The sequence below is a fragment of the Bubalus kerabau genome, chromosome 16, assembly GCF_029407905.1.
Source record: "Bubalus kerabau isolate K-KA32 ecotype Philippines breed swamp buffalo chromosome 16, PCC_UOA_SB_1v2, whole genome shotgun sequence".
Lineage (NCBI taxonomy): Eukaryota > Metazoa > Chordata > Mammalia > Artiodactyla > Bovidae > Bubalus > Bubalus kerabau.
This window is the reverse complement of record NC_073639.1, coordinates 23,355,981-23,374,033: the sequence shown is the minus strand read 5'-3', so window position 1 is coordinate 23,374,033 and position 18,053 is coordinate 23,355,981. Positions and strand designations below refer to the sequence as shown.

General features: G+C 40.7%; 1 protein-coding gene across 6 annotated transcripts in view; it reads right to left on the bottom strand.

Moving 5' to 3' along the window:
* Positions 1-18,053, bottom strand: part of SLC7A11 (solute carrier family 7 member 11) — a 553,887-nt gene that overhangs the window by 206,236 nt on the left and 329,598 nt on the right. For 5 of the 6 annotated variants that reach the window (XM_055550995.1, XM_055550992.1, XM_055550991.1 and 2 more), the window contains one exon: positions 1,763-1,818. The exons of the other annotated variant lie outside the window; for it this stretch is intronic. The gene's annotated coding sequence lies outside the window, so the exon portion shown is untranslated. The remainder of the gene's footprint in view (positions 1-1,762; positions 1,819-18,053) is intronic. 6 annotated transcript variants of the gene reach the window in all.

The window sequence follows — 18,053 nt, the reverse complement described above, 5'->3', positions numbered from 1 at the left end:
AGGGGTCAGACACCTTGCCCAACAGATTAGCAAGTTTGATTCAGCACATTCGAATTTCCTGAAATCATATTTGGAGTGTTGTGGGAAGTTTTCTTCCTTAAGCCAGTGAAGTGAAGTTGCTCAGCCATGTGCGACTCTTTGCAATCTCATGGACTGTAGCTTGCCAGGCTCCTCTGTCCATGGAATTTTTCCAGGCAAGAGTACTGGAGTGGGTAGCCTATCCCTTCTGCCAGGGAACTTCCCGACCTGGGGATTGAACCTGGGTCTCCCACATAGAAGGCAGACGCTTTACCCACGGAGCCACCAGGGAAGCCCTCCTTAAGCAAAGGTGATGCCAAAAAAAGGACGTTTCCCCAAAATGCATTCATCCCATGGTTCAGATGCATCCACAGGAAAACACAACTGCCCTGCTGCCGTCCCCTGCCTAGGTCCCTAATGAGGCTCTGCTAATCTTCAGGTCCTATAAGCGGCTCATTTTTTTTTTTTTAACTACCTCTTGGGCTTGCAGCTGTATGGCTTTTGGTTTGGGATTATTTTTAAAAAGCCATGTCTAAAGGCAATTCATCTAATCAGAGAGTTATACCCTAACTTCCTCTTTTATCATTTTCCAGTCAGACTTGGGCTACAGGTGAAATCCTGCAGTTTCTTTGTTTAACATTAAAAATAATTTCATTTTCCTGCCAGAAGCTGGTCTTACTGATCATGTTGCTGCTTAGAAGCCTGGAGAATCAAGGCTTTCACCTCACTTTTAGTAGTGAAAGATGGCAGATAATCCTAATTAAGAAAGAAACACAGGTGGGGAGAAAGACTGCCATACAGAAGAAGAAGAAGAACAACTCTACTGTACGAGCTATTTTCATAATCCAAAAGAGAAAGGGAAATTGTCAAGGCAGCAGGAATTGCTTTCAAGAGCTGGCTCCACTCTAAGACTAAAGCAGAGATGTGGCTAAATTTACTCAGATCACTTCCTTCTTCAGCTCAACTGAGGATTTCCATTTAATCTAGTACTGCCAAACCTCCAGTTCAGTAGAGAATGCCACAACTTCTGAAGGGGAAAATGATTTGTATTCTAGAAGCAAAAATGATATATTTTACTATGACATTAAGTAAATTTGCATTCAGAAGACCTGAAGATAATTTTTTCCCTAACCATTATTTCAAATCATCAGTTAAAAATACTCAGTTTGAGGACTCAGAGGTGAAGTAAGAACGTCAACGCCTGCGGTACCGTGACCTGCTGTGGTTGACGCCCAGCCTCCTGACTTGGGTGTCTAAAGTCGTTGCTAAACCACTGACCACTTGTTCATTACAGCCCAGGGGTGTGGTAATGAACACCATCAAGGGCAGCATATCGTAAATGCTGAGTCTGAATGCAACACAAAAAACATCCAAGAATGGCAACATATCAGTAGCTTTTGGATACATGGCTCCCATAACAGAAAATAGATGTCCTATATAAATACAATAAAGAATAGGAAGTAAAATTATTTCCAGAATGTTATAGAGAAAAGGCATGGGCTTTAGAGTCAGACAAACCTAACTCCATGTAAACACATAGAAATAATACTGCCGACTGGACACTTCATACTGTTCACAATTGGAATAGTTTCTAACTGGTATCACCAACTCAATAATGCAATTGTGGAAAACTCCGGGCCAAAAAGTATTGAATACCAAGCATCTCTCATTCAGCATTGCAAATTTATAGTAACATTCTTTAAAATTCAGAATTTTAGACTCTCACGGAGTCTAAAGGACTTACCTAGAACAGTGACAGAGATCAAACTATTGGAGAGATAAATTCAGATTCTGTTGTATCTAGAAAAGGATAAATAAATAATCTCAATTGATTTCCTATTGCATATGAGATATTTTATATACAGCTCATTTATTTCTTAGGGCACTGAAAGCATTATCTCCATTTTATAAAGGAAAATAATTGAAACTAGAATAATAGTAGTAATGTCCATGATGATTGATTTTATTAACATTATAGTTCATACTTGGAGGGACAATTTGTCAGTTACTATACTAACTGCTTTAAATGTATAACCTCATATAAACCTCTCCAGAAAATGCAGGAATATATTTGTGTTCCCCTTACAGATGAAGAAATTGAGGCTTGCAGAGTTAGAGTCGGGCTTCCCTGGTGGCTCAGATAGTAAAGAATCTGCCTGCAATGTGGGAAACCCAGGTTCAACCCCTGGGTTGGGAAGATCCCCAGGAGAAGGGAATGGCTACCCACTTCACTAATTTTGTCTGGAGAATTCCATGGACAGAAGTGGACTGCAGTCCAATGCACAAGTTAGAGTAAGTTGCCCAGATCACACAGCAAAACAATCAGACCAAGATTAAAATTCCATAACTTCATCTAGGCCACAATCACCTAGGGAGACAGATATGATTACTTTACTTGCTATAAATCTTTGCATTTTGTAAGTTACTGGTTATATGACATACAGTAGGCCTCTGTAAATTACTGCTAACAATAATTAAAATAATTACAGTAATTAAAAGTATAGTTACTAGGAAAATAAAGGTAATATTTAGAGCACACAGTTTGGAGAGGTCTACCTACATTAGATGAACAAATAAGAAGCTTTGTGTATACAGCTTCCCTAAACTGCTTACCAAGAAATCTCATGATGATATAAAAATTAATTTGAGCACCAATAAATACATTCTTGTATTCATTTCTCTTCATCACTTAACATGTATTTGATTTAAAGCATAATTAATGAATGACCTAAAAGGTTTTTGTTGTTGTTGTTGCTGTTGTTGTTGTTGTTATTTTTAAAGAGGGGAACTCTTAAACATTTTGTTTCAGTCAAGGTCACATTTCTTGATTATAATTACCCTAGAAAAATTATGTGTGTGTTAGTTGCTCAGTTACATCTGACTCTTTGTGACCCCATGGACTGTAATGCTCTAGGCTCCTCTGTCCATGGAATTTCCCAGGCAAGAATACTGGAGTGGGTTGTCATTCCCTCCTCCAGGGGATCTTCTAACCTAGGGATTGAATCTGGGTCTCCCGTATTGCAGGCAGATTCTTTACCATCTGAGCCACCAGAAAAATTATGAAAGATCTTAAAACATACACATTTATAAACTAAAATTCTGTGAAAAGGCTTAGAAATATTCTCATATCGTCCTAAAGCACTTGTAGGATTGCAAAGTACTCTTCCCAAGTATATTTTCAAAGCTAGGTTTTGGAGCCCAGTGTTGTACTTCCTGACTGTGTGAAGGGTCAGGAGCCTCATCCTATGAGTGAGCACCTCTGCATCCCAGCATCCCTCACAGTTAGTTGGCCATGTGATTGACAGCACCCAATGCAACATGGGAAGAAGTGATGTAAGACCAGGCCCCTAAACTATTCCAAGTAATTTTTTGAACTCACTTTCCTGAGTCTGTGCATCTGGAAATGAAAGTCTCAAGATATGGTGAAGTTGCACAACAGAAGGACTCTAATACCTCAGTAGCCTCTTGGAACAAAGCTACCCAAGTAAGAAACTCTGATGAGTATTTGTGGGTGAAAATTAGCCTTGACTGGGTAAATTCACAGAGAATTGTTTTAATAGCAGCCAGCCTTTTTTATGGTGACCCTGAATCTGGAAAATTAGGATTTTACTACCAACTTCATAAATTTCCTATAGGGATAAAATTAAATAATAAACAGGTGCATAGCACTCATACCTCCTTCTTTACATGAGTTTGAATCTGCAGACTGTAAGCTTTTGTGTGTCTGTATTTGTGTGTTAGCTAATACAGAAAGTTAAATGTTCTCTATGACATAAAGACACATACATTTATATCTAAATATACAAACACACATCTCACCCAGTCCATACATTCTTCCACTGCTAAAATATGAAAAAGAGACACTCGTTACAGTGCCATTTGGTGGTCATCAGATACAGAAAAAGAAGGCAGTAAAACATGAATTTCAGAACAAACTTTTGGTATTCATGCTAGACTCCCACCAGCACGTTTCCTCTTGAAGCAACATAATTAAAGACTCTGATTCATATAGAATTACAAAATTCATGTGATCATGAATCAATTCCACATGTGATTCATGTAGAGTCACAGAATGACAAGCCCACAGAATGAACTTAAAGAACCCCTCCATACTGAAGCCCCAAGCTAGAGTTTGGGCCTATATACCAAAAAGAAGGCCCAAGAGAGAAAGCTGTTTCAACTATAAAAAAGAAGAAAGTCCTACCATTTGTGACAGCAAGGATGAACTATGAAGGCATTATTCTAAGTTGAAGAAGTCAGGGAAAGACAAATACTATATAATCTTACTTACATGTGGGATCTTAAAAAAACAAATGCACAGGAATAGAAGTCAGATTGGTGGTTGCCGAAGTCAGAAAGTGGGGAGCGAGAAAAATGTATAAAGGTGATCAATGGGTACAAGCTGCAAGTTCTAATTTACAAAAAGAATAGCTTCTGAGGATTTCATGTACAGCATGATGACTACAGTTAACAATACTATATTATATATTCAAAAGATGCTAAGAGACTAGTTTTTTTTTTAATTGTAACTTATATGAGGTGATGGATATATTAACTAATTTTATTTTGGTATCATTTGCAATATACATATATAAAATTACTGCATTGTACACCTCAAATTAAGCATGTTATATGTTAATTATACTCCAGAAAGAACAATTAGTGGACTGGTTTGCTGTGGAGAAAGGCCTCATCCACCCCTCACTCAATCCTAATGAAGAGCTTCAAGAGAGGGGACCGTAATGTTGGGGGGAAGCAGTGGTTTGGAGTCTGACTCCCACCTGAAAACTCCAAAAAGCAGAGTGGGGTTGGAAAGTTCTTCCAGGAGGAGGAGGAGGGAATGAAAGAGCAGATTATAGTGGCCTGCGTACCCACACGAGGTTGACACAAAGCATGCTGACGTCTTTTCCATCAGGAGATGCGGGGCCACAGCGTCACATACGATATGGCAGCATCTCTTGAGTCAGAGTGTATCATGTACATCAAAGGGAATGTAAGTGAGAGCTCTTCAGTCTTGAGAGCTCCCAGAAGACTCACAACTTTATGACCAAGAAACAGCACCTTTTAATTCCAGTCAGGTCCTAAGAGTCTGAGATCAGGTTTTGTATGAACCAAATCAAGTAAGATTTCCAGCCCACATACCTGCTCCTCTACAGTAGTCAAGAGGATCAGGAATCACAGTTCCTAAGCTGATGGGAGGAGAACTGGTGCAAGAAGAACAGGCTGACACACATTCTTCCCCAACTGTAAGCTGTCCACAACTGGTCTTAGCTAAAAAGCTCTAACTTGAATGGAGCTGAAGCTTTGTCTGTAATGTAGAACTAAAATTCAAGAGATGTCTAAAATGCAAAATTGACATCTCTTGATGGCACATTTTATAAAGGTTGTGAGGGCAAGAGACTTTTGAGAATCATACATGGGTTCTGTTTTGCATAACTCTATCCAGTTGTATTCGATGACCCTACGACTTTGTATTTCCTAAGATTAATTAGGTAATGGAGTTTCCATCTTGAGCAGAAGAAAATCTAGCCCCATAGACAAAAGGTTTAAGACTATGGAGAACAAAATAATTACTCCGCTTCCTATCAGATCAGATCAGATCAGTCGCTCAGTCGTGTCCGACTCTTTGCGACCCCATGAATCGCAGCACGCCAGGCCTCCCTGTCCATCACCAACTCCTGGAGTTCACCCAGACTCACGTCCATCGAGTCAGTGATGCCATTCAGCCATCTCATCCTCTGTCATCCCCTTCTCCTCCTGCCCCCAATCCCTCCCAGCATCAGAGTCTTTTCCAATGAGTCAACTCTTCACATGAGGTGGCCAAAGTACTGGAGTTTCAGCTTTAGCATCATTCCTTCCCAAGAAATCCCAGGGCTGATCTCCTTCAGAATGGACAGGTTGGATCTCCTTGCAGTCCAAGGGACTCTCAAGAGTCTTCTCCAACACCACAGTTCAAAAGCATCAATTCTTCAGCGCTCAGCCTTCTTCACAGTCCAACTCGCACATCCATACATGACCACAGGAAAAACCACAGCCTTGACTAGACGGACCTTTGTTGGCAAAGTAATGTTTCTGCTTTTGAATATGCTATCTAGGTTGGTCATAACTTTCCTTCCAAGGAGTAAGTGTCTCTTAATTTCATGGCTGCAGTCACCATCTGTAGTGATTATGGAGCCCAGAAAAATAAAGTCTGACACTGTTTCCACTGTTTCCCCATCTATTTCCCATGAAGTGGTGGGACCAGATGCCATGATCTTCGTTTTCTGAATGTTGAGCTTTAAGCCAACTTTTTCACGCTCCACTTTCACCCTCATCAAGAGGCTTTTGAGTTCCTCTTCACTTTCTGTCATAAGGGTGGTGTCATCTGCATATCTGAGGTTATTGATATTTCTCCCAGCAATCTTGATTCCAACTTGTGTTTCTTCCAGTCCAGCATTTCTCATGATGTACTCTGCATATAAGTTAAATAAACAGGGTGACAATATACAGCCTTGACGAACTCCTTTTCCTATTTGGAACCAGTCTGTTGTTCCATGTCCAATTCTAACTATTGCTTCCTGACCTGCATACAAATTTCTCAAGAGGCAGGTCAGGTGGTCTGGTATTCCCACCTCTTTCAGAATTTTCCACAGTTTATTGTGATCCACACAGTCAAAGGCTTTGGCATAGTCAATAAAGCAGAAATACATGTTTTTCTGGAACTCTCTTGCTTTTTCCATGATCCAGCAGATGTTGGCAATTTGATCTCTGGTTCCTCTGCCTTTTTGAAAACCAGCTTGAACATCAGGAAGTTCATGGTTCACATATTGCTGAAGCCTGGCTTGGAGAATTTTGAGCATTACTTTACTAGTATGTGAGATGAGTGCAATTGTGCGGTAGTCTGAGCATTCTTTGGCATTGCCTTTCTCTGGGATTGGAATGAAAACTGACCTTTTCCAGTCCTGTGGCCACTGCTGAGTTTTCCAAATTTGCTGGCATATTGAGTGCAGCACTTTCACAGCATCATCTTTCAGGATTTGGAATAGCTCAACTGGAATTCTACCACCTCCACTAGCTTTGTTCGTAGTGATGCTTTCTAAGGCCCACTTGACTTCACATTCCAGGATGTCTGGCTCTAGGTCAGTGATCACACCATCGTGATTATCTGGGTCATGAAGATCTTTTTTGTACAGTTCTTCTGTGTATTCTTGCCATCTCTTCTTAATATCGTCTGCTTCTGTTAGGTCCATACCATTTCTGTCCTTTATCGAGCTCATCTTTGCATGAATGTTCCTTTGGTATCTCTGATTTTCTTGAAGAGATCCCTAGTCTTTCCCATTCTGTTGTTTTCCTCTATTTCTTTGCATTGATCGCTGAAGAAGGCTTTCTTATCTCTTCTTGCTATTCTTTGGAACTCTGCATTCAGATGTTTATGTCTTTCCTTTTCTCCTTTGTTTTCGCTTCTCTTCTTTTCACAGCTATTTGTAAGGCCTCCCCAGACAGCCATTTTGCTTTTTTGCATTTCTTTTCTATGGGAATGGTCTTGATCCCTGTCTCCTGTACAATGTCATGAACCTCATTCCATAGTTCATCAGGCACTCTATCTATCAGATCTAGGCCCTTAAATCTATTTCTCACTTCCACTGTATAATCATAAGGGATTTGATTTAGGTCATACCTGAATGGTCTAGTGGTTTTCCCTACTTTCTTCAATTTAAGTCTGAATTTGGCAATAAGGAGTTCATAGTTTGAGCCACAGTCAGCTCCTGGTCTTGTTTTTGCTGACTGTATAGAGCTTCTCCATCTTTGGCTGCAAAGAATATAATCAATCTGAAATACAACACTGTAAATCAACTACACTTTACATTTTAAAAAGTAATTTTTTTTTTAATTTTAAAACTAAGGTTCTGATTCTCCCAATCCAGATATGAATCATTGCTATAAAAGGCAAGAACCATTGGAAAGGAGAATGACATTAACATATTTGGGTTTTAGAAAGCCCATCCTGATGCTTGAATGGGAAATATAAATAGACTAACTCTAGAGACTTTAAATATAAACACTTGCTAGGAGCTAAATACAATTATTCAGGTGAAAGATGATGGGAATCTGAGCTAAGGTAAGGTAAGGAATGCAACAAAGGAAAAAAAATAAGATAATTAAGAGGCAAGATTAACAGATCTCAGTGACAAAACTGGATATAAGGAGAAGGAAAAGAATTTTTAAAGATGATGTTCGGGGTTCTGACTTGGGTGTCTATGCTTAATCACTAAGTAGTATCCAACTTTTTGCAACCCCATGGACTGTAGCCCACAATGCTCCTCTGTCCGTGGGATTTCCCAGGCAAGAATACTGGAGTGGGTCACCATTTCCTTCTCCAGGGGATCTTCCCAATCCAGGGATTGAAGCTCTGTCTCCTACATTTGCAGGCAGATTCTTTACCACTGAACCACCTGTCTGCAACTATATTATAGTAGCGACCCCAAAACATTAGCTGTAACTTGGATAAGGATTGTTAAGGTAGATCCAGTGCTGGGTGGCAGCGTTTTGCTATATCACATCATCTTGCTGTGGTAGGCACAATAAAGCCACTCCCACCAAAATCCCCAACCCCACGCCACACACAGATGTCTATTTTCTAATCTTGGAACATTTTAGATTACATGGGAAAGAAGAATTATGACTGTGTTGGAATTAGGTTGCTAAGCAGCTGATTTTATTTTATTTTTTAATTTAAATTTATTTATTTTAATTGGAGGCTAATTACTTTACAATATTGTATTGGTTTTGCCATACATCAACATGAATCCGCCATGGGTATACACGTGTTCCCCATCCTGAACCCCCCTCCCACATCTCTCCCCATACCATCCCTCTGGGTCATCCCAGTGCACCAGCCCCAAGCATCCTGTATCCTGAATCGAACCTGGACTGGCGATTTGTTTCTTATATGATATTATACATGTTTCAATGCCATTCTCCCAAATCATCCCACCCTCTCTCTCTCCCACAGAGTCCAAAAGACTGTTCTATACATCTGTGTCTCTTTTGCTGTCTTGCATACAGGGGCCAAAGAACTAAATAGACATTTCTTCAAAGAAGACATACAGATGGCTAACAAACACATGAAAGATGCTCAACATCACTCATTATCAGAGAAATGCAAATCAAAACCACAATGAGGTACCATTTCACACCAGTCAGAATGGCTGCGATCCAAAAGTCTACAAGCAATAAATGCTGGAGAGAGTGTGGAGAAAAGGGAACCCTCCTACACTGTTGGTGGGAATGCAAACTAGTACAGCCACTATGGAGAACAGTGTGGAGATTCCTTAAAAATCTAGAAATAGAACTGCCTTATGGCCCAGCAACCCACTGCTGGGCATACACACCAAGGAAACCAGAATTGAAAGAGACACGTGTACCCCAATGTTCATCACAGCACTGTTTATAATAGCCAGGACATGGAAGCAACCTAGAGGTCCATCAGCAGATGAATGGATAAGACAGATGTGGTACATATACACAATGGAGTATTACTCAGCCATTAAAAAGAATACATTTGAATCAGTTCTAATGAGGTGGATGAAACTGGAGCCTATTATACAGAGTGAAGTAAGCCAGAAAGAAAAACACCAATACAGTATACTAAAGCAGCTGATTTTATAATGGAAGAGTATCCTGAATAATCCAGGTGAGTCCAATGTAATCACAAAGAACCTTAAATGTGGATGAGGGAGGCAGAAGAAAGTTTTGAGTGATACCATGTGAGAAACATTCAAGAGCCTTTGCTGTTAAACCAGTGTCCAGGAGACAAGAAATGCCTGCAGCCTTAGAAGCTGAAAAAGGCACTTCCCTAAAACCTCCAGAAACAAGTACAGTATTGCTGATACCTTGATTTTACCCCAGAGAGACCCATTTTCACCTTCTGACCTCCAGAACTGGAAAATGATAAATTTCTATTGTTTTAATCCTCTAGCAATTTGTTACAGCAGAAATAAGAAATGGATACTCTTACCATTTACCTTCCCTTAGCCAATCACTGGCAAATTTGTTTACCTCTAAGTAATGCTTTAAGCTTTTCTTGACTCTTTGAAATGTATGAGCTGGTGTGTGCCTACCTCCCCCACATACAAATGTATGTGCCCACAACTGTGGGAATACCTCTATACTAAAGTAAACTACAAGGTGTATTTCCTGTTAACAGTTGAGCCCATTGAATTATCTCAGTACAAACATAAAAGAAAAAAGAACACTTTGTAAAGCAGTCTTTTTTTTTTTTTAACCCTGCTTATCTAATCATCATTCAACCAAAACATTTCTCAAGTAATAAATAATTTAGTCATAAAACTTAGGCAGCTTTCTGTCACAAGGTATAATATTTATTTTGCTGCTGAATTAATTAATGTTTGGGAAATGCCATGTAAATGTTAGCTCTTATGCTTTCCTTATTTATAGTAAGTACATAACCTTAAATTTAATTCCATGCAATAGAAAACACTGTGAAATAAATGTGATAATGATGGATGAACATTATTTGCCCTTATGACTTTTTCTATAATCTATATATAATGTTCAGAACTCGAAATGATGAGGGTAATATCTCTCAGGTCTAGCTTGGCCTAATACTCAGGAAATATAGATGTGAATGATTTTGGCTGCAAGACTTAAATTTGAATGTGAAGCCACTACATTTTTCACATAATTTTCAAACAAGGGAGGAGGAGAGGGGGAGGAGGCAAGACTGTCAACACTGTGCCTTTGGGGCAATGAGACTATTATATGCATTTTATAAGGTCCAATATATGTTTCCAAATAGAGATCAAGCAAAGACAATTTTGATTCTGTTTTAAGGTCATAAATGGTCTAACATGAGGTTTATATTGTGAATCACTCCATGGAAGACAAGGCCCACCTGGACCCACCTATCATATTCCCTGTGCCACTTCCAGATGTTCCTAGTGGCTAACAGAAAAGACCAGTGGGGCTCTCAAAGACAAAGACTGTATCACCCTCTTTGATGGACAAGGAGTGATGAGAATATTATTTTCCACAAAGTTCCAGCCAGCCAGACAGGCAAAGGAGCAAAGAATCTGGCCTCTGGGTTATCCTTAGTTATTACACTACCAGGTAATAAGGATAAAAATGCTAGGTGGGTCAAAAGATATACATGAATTATGTAGGTAACAGAAATTGAAACTTGACTCCAGGCACAAAGCAAGCTAGAGATATTCTACTATAGCATTCCAGAATTTTGCACCCTCGTCTAAGCCCTTAAGCCACAGAGACACAAAAGGCCTCTCTATGAAGATAATACTGGAAGCTATAATTTGATTAAGGTTGAGGTACTGTGGTTATAAATTGCATGCCAAATAACAAATATTTTAAACACTCAAAAATTGTTTGTTGTCTTTCTTAAATTTGAGCCATATGCCATAAATCTCAAAATGCAGGGTAATTGCAGTCTCTGTGGCATGTCTGTTTGTCTAGCAAAACCTATATTTGAGCATCTCTGGAGAACTAAGGTGTAATCTGCCACAGCTGTGTAATTGAAGAAGCTCTGATGCGTGGAACTGTACAAGTGATTTTCAACTAGCAGAGCTCAGGATTTTTTTTTTTTTTTTGAGAATGAAAGTGTAGAGTTCTGGATTATAACTGTATTTCTACCACATTAAAGGAGCTCACAAATGCTCATGCTATGATAGAAGCAGGCCTTAAGGATTCCACATGTACAATTTCACCTCTACTGGATGCTGTGATCTTTAACCAACTTTTAAAAACCATAAGCAAATTTCATCTGAACTCATATACACAGTGAATCCAGGGTGGGAGTGTTCATCCAAATATATGCTTTACAATGAGTAAACATCCTGAAATAGGTCAATTTCCTGTTCATGTTATCTGCCCCTCCCAAATTCTGAAACCAAAGTTACCTCATGACCTTTTCTGCCTACGTACGCATGATTGTTCCAATCACCCAGAGAGACTCTGGTGCATTGCTCAGTACTTAGACCCTTTCATAGTCTACGCTCCCTAGAAGCTTTGTAGCCCCTTTTCCACTTCATTTACTTGAGATTAGTTGGTTTGTCACTGGGTTTTCTTGGGCGAATTGTCTTTCCACCAAGAATCATGAAAAGCGTTTAATTTCCGGATCTTGCCTTAATGAAAAAAGAGCTGCAGTAGTGGATGTGGCCCACACTTTGGTTCACCTTTGACATGACCTTAGCACAACTTCAGACAGCAGATATGACCCAGCTCCCGCTCTACTCCGAGAGAAACCAGCTAAAAGGGAATGCCACAGGATCACCAGAGACCACTAAGGAACTTCCAGCTTGTTGTTAGCCATTGAAAAGAACATGTCATCTGTGGGGCATGGAACAGCAAGGACTCTCTGTTCTCTATAAACAGACCTTGAACGTTAGCAGGAAGTACAGCTCCTCACAAAGCGCTCTTGCAAGGTCACTACCCAGAAGGGCAGACTCTAGGAACACAGCCTGGAAGGGCCTCACATGATTGAGAGAAGGGGGGCTGACTCTTCAACCTCAACCACCAACGTCAGCCAACGCAAGAGTCACCAAGATGGCAAAGGCCACAGGGAGATGATGACACTCTGTTCCCTTCTGCCTCCTTACGAGCTGGACATGACTTAGCAACTAAACACCACCAACAAATTTTAATTTGAATCCTTATTATTGTATAATACCCCTAAATTTCCATAAAGTGTAAGTGCTTTTAATAACAACACTATTATAAATGTTACAATCAGTCCATATAAAACCCACCCATGAACTTCTTTGCTAGATGGTCAACTCTGTGAGAAGAATATATTCATTTGTGTATATTCAGAACCTGGTATATTTGGTAGAGAAGTGTTTATTAGTTGGAGTTTTTTCCAAATGTACCTTGTGTGTTGTCTATATTATCCTCAGCATGGCCATTTTCTAGTTCCCAGAAACTCTGAATAATGAAGTATAAAACAAATATTTAATATCATGCACAATGAAACAAGATCAATTATACCATATCTTGGTTCCTTTGTACCTTTCAATTTTCTTATTAAATAGATGTGAGTGAACAGAAGGAGCAATGCAGGAGACATGGGCTCAATCCCTGGTCGGGAAGAGCCCCCGGAGGAAGAAATGGCAACCCACTCCAGTATTCTTACCCAGAAAATCCCATAAACAGAGGAGCCTGGCTGGCCACAGTCTGTGCGCATGCAAAAGAGTCAGACACAACTGAGCAACTAAACAATAACGATGACAAAGTGAAGATAGTGTAGTAGAAGGACGTACATACATCTTCTCCTGTGAGAGCTCCAAAAGTGCAACTCGCTGCTGAACCACCATCAACAAGAGAATGTTGGATCCCACCAAAAAAAGATACCCCACGTGCAAGGGCAAAGGAGAAGCCCCAACAAGACAGCAAGGGGGGTGGGGTGCAAAATCATGTTTAGAATCCAACCCTATACCTTCCAGAGACGCTCGGAGGGCTCAAACAAAACTTTGTGTACACCAGGACCCAGAGACCCCACAGAGACTGAGCCAGACCTCCTTTGAGTGTTTGAATGTATCCTGCGGAGGCACGGGTCAGCAGTGGCCTGACACATGGACAGGGGCTCTGAACGCAACAGTCCTGGGAACTGCCTGATTTCTGCTAGTTGACAGGACCTCCTTTTGAAGGAGGTCACCATTACCACCATTACCCCTACCACAGGTTGGCCTCAGGCCAAACTACCAGGAGGAAACACAGCCCCACCCATCAACAGAAAATTGAATTAAAGATTTACGGAGTAGTCCCTTTCACCCTATGGCAGAAAGTGAAGAAGAACTAAAGAGCCTCTTGATGAAAGTGAAAGAGGAGAGTGAAAAAGTTGGCTTAAAACTCAACATTCAGAAAACTAAGATCATGGCATCTGGTCCCATCACTTCATGGCAAATAGATGGGGAAACAGTGGAAACAGTGACAGACTTTATTTTGGGGGACTCCAAAATCACTGCAGATGGTGATTGCAGCCATGAAGTTAAAAGATGCTTGCCTTGGAAGAAAAGTTATGACCAATCTAGACAGGTTATTAAAAACAGAAACACTACTTTGCCCGCAAAGATCCGTCTAGTCAAAGCTATGGTTTTCCCAGTAGTCACGTGTGGATGTGAGAATTGTATTATAAGGAATGCTGAGTGCTGAAGAATTGATGCTTTTGAACTGTGGTGTTGGAGAAGACTCTTGAGAGTCCCTTGGACTGTAAGGAGATCCAACCAGTCCATCCTAAAGGAAATCCATTCTGAATATTCATTGGAAGGACTGATGCTGAAGCTCTAATACTTTGGCCATCTGATGCGAAGAACTGACTCATTTGAAAAGACCCTGATGCTGGGAAAGATCGAAGGTGGGAGGAGAAGGGGATGACAGAGGATGAGATGGTTGGATGGCATCACCAATTCAATGGACATGAGTTTGAGTAAACTCCAGGAGTTGGTGATGGACAGGGATGCCTGGCGTGCTGCAGTCCATGGAATCGCAAAAAGTCGGACATGACTGAATGACTGAACTGAACTGAGCATGGCCCCACTCATCAGAACAAGACCCAAATTCCCCCACAGCCAGTCCTTCCCATCAGGAAGCTTCCACAATCCTCTTATCCTTATCTCTCAGAAGGCAGACAGATGAAAACCATAGTCACAGAAAACTAATCAAACTGATCCCATGGACCACAGCCTTGTCCAATTCAATGAAACTATGAGCCATGCCATGTAGGGCCACCCAAGACAGCTGGGTCATGGTGGAGAGTTCTGACAAAATGTGGTCCACTAGAGATCAGATCAGATCAGTCACTCAGTCGTGTCCGACTCTTTGCAACCCCATGAATCGCAGCACGCCAGGCCTCCCTGTCCATCACCAACTCCCGGAGTTCACTCAGACTCACGTCCATCAAGTCAGTGATGCCATTCAGCCATCTCATCCTCTGTTGTCCCCTTCTCCTCTTGCCCCCAATCCCTCCCAGCATCAGAATCTTTTCCAATGAGTCAACTCTTCACATGAGGTGGCCAAAGTACTGGAGTTTCAGCTTTAGCATCATTCCTTCCAAAGAAATCCCAGGGCTCATCTCCTTCAGAATGGACTGGTTGGATCTCCTTGCAGTCCAAAGGACTCTCAAGTCTTCTCCAACACCCACAGTTCAAAAGCATCAATTCTTTGGTGCTCAGCCTTCTTCATAGTCCAACTCTCACATCCATACATGACCACAGCAAAAACCATAGCCTTGACTAGCCGGACCTTTGTTGGCAAAGTAATGTCTCTGCTTTTGAATATGCTATCTAGGTTGGTCATAACTTTCCTGCCAAGGAGGAAGCGTCTTTTAATTTCATGGCTGCAGTCACCATCTGTATAGTGATTTTGGAGTCCACTAGAGAAGGGAATGGCAAACTATTTCAATATTCTTGCCTTGAGAACACTTATAAACAGCATGAAAAAGCAAAAAGATAGGACACTGCAAGATGACCCCCCAGGTCAGTAGATGCCCAATATGCTACTGGAGAAGAGTGGAGAAATAACTCAAAGAATGAAAAGACGGAGCCAAAGTGAAAACAGTGCCCAGTTGTGGATGTGGCTGGTGGTGAAAATAAAGTTCGATGCTGTAAAGAACAATATTGCACAGGAACCTAGAATGTTACAGGTCCATGAATTAAGGTAAATTAGAAATGGTAAAACAGGAGATGACAAGAGTGAATATTGACATTTTAGGAATCAGTGAACAAAAACGGACCAGAATGGGTAAATTTAATTCAGATGACCATTTTATCTACTACTGTGGGCAAGAATTCCTTAGAAGAAATGGAGTAGCCCTCATAGTAAAAAAAAAAAAAAAAAAAAAGAGTCCAAATGCAGTACTTGGGTGCAATCTCAAAAATGACAGAATGATCTCTGTTCATTTCCAAGGAAAGCCATTTAGTATCACAGTAATCCAAGTCTATGCCCCAACCACTGATGCAGAAGAAGCTGAATTTGAATAGTTCTATGATGACCTACAAGACCTTCTAGAACTAACACCAAAAAAAGACGGTGATGGGCAGGAAAGCCTGGCATGCTGCAGTCATGGGGTTGCAAAGAGTCAGACATGACTGAGCGACTGAATTGAAACACAAGGAAAATCACATGTTAGGATTTTAGATACATTTAAGAACATGAAAATCCTCAATAGCCTGAGATAGTTTACTATAGAAATTCATCAATTTCATCAAAATGAACTTCTGATCAACATGGGGAAAGTACCTGTACTAGTAAAGCCTGCATAGTTACAATTGTGCCCTGTCTTCGTCTCTTTACTTTTGCTGGCCTGTCCAGAAACGGAGCAAATGTGGAAAAGATTCAGGTGTATGATTTTCAGTGCATGGTCTTCTTGATTACCCTGCCCACTTCTTTCAGACCAGAGAAGTCTCGTGAAGATGCCAGATTTTGCAAGTTTGTCCTCATGAATTACCCATCCTTTGCCCAGTTTCTCTCTCTTGGAACCCAGAGTAGCTTGCAGTTTACATCTAGTCTGGTCCTATCTAGCTCTGCATCACTAAGCAAGCACGGGGGAGGAGGTCAGTGAAGAGAAGAGGGATCACCATGCTCCCAGCTTCACTCAGGCAACAGATTGCCACAGCTCTATAGCCTGGAGTGAAACCATCATTATCCAGAGCTTGAAAATCCCCATTAGCAGAACACTTACGGCATTAGGAGAAAATGTGCTTTTCTTTAGGGGTGACTGGCTACAGGGCTGCTCCCTGTCAGTCAGGCTCTGAAAATCTTCCCCTCGCCACCCTCTCCCCACCGGATGTCACACTCAGGGCAGCTCCTCTCTGCAATGGAGATGGCACCTCATACCCTCAGTCAAGGTATAACGTGGAAAGATGAAAAAGTATTTTTTAGAATTTTTTCTTATTGAATATAGTTGACTTGCAATATTGTGTTTCAGGTGTACCTGTGTTTCAGGTGTGTGTGTGCTTAGTCAGTCAGTCATGTCTGATTCTTTGCTGCCCTTTGGACTCGAGCCCAACAGGCTCTTCGGTCCATGGGATTTTCCAGGCCAAGAATATTGGGGTGGGTTGCCATGTACTCTTCCAGGGGATCTTTCTGACCTAGGAATTGAACCTGCATCCCCTGTGTCTCCAGCACTGCAAGCGAATTGTTTACCCCCTGAGCCACTGCAGGTGACTTCTTTACCCCCTGAGCCTAAGGGAAGCCATGTGTATATATATACATTCTTCTTCAGATTCTTTTCCATTATAAGGTATTACAAGATACTGAAAATAGTTCCCTGAGCTATATACTAAGTTCTTGTTGTTTATCTGTTTTATATAAAGTAGTGTGTATCTGTTAATTCCAGACTTTTTAATTTGAACCTGCCTGAAGTGTTCAGATAAGATGCCCAGGGCAATGAAGCAGGCCACAGCCCAAATAAAGGACGAGTGGTCAGGCGGAATAGAATACAGTTATTCTTATGCCTGAACTTACTAATTAGAGAATCTGGATCAGTTAAGTGCTTCATTTGTTTCCAGATTTCCATGATGTTGGACAACTAATAAGAGCTTATGGGATTACTACAGTCTTTTAACACACATATATAAAAAGCATGGCCACTAAATGACCAGAGAAAATTTCCAAGAACCCTTTTATACAGTAGAGCCCGGAAGAGCCTTTCAGGTCTTAATGGTGAATCACATGAACACATCCGGTCAATACCCATTATGTTGAGATAGCTCTTCATATATAGTGAAAGACACCATGGGTTAGTGGTTCAGAGCATGGCTTTGGAGCTATACTGCCAGGCTTAAAACCCTAGATCTTTTCTAGGATTTTATGACTATGTGAGTTATTTAACCTCTGTGTGCCTCAATTTTCCTACCTATAAAGTGGAAGTGATAATAATGTACCTACCTCACTCGCAATAATAAAAGTGATGAACTTGTAAGAGTGTATGAACGTGAAAGCACATCGTAAGTGCTTAATAAGCATTAATTACAATATCTAAACTGGAATTTACACATTTTGTGAAGAGAAAAACAGAAAAAAAA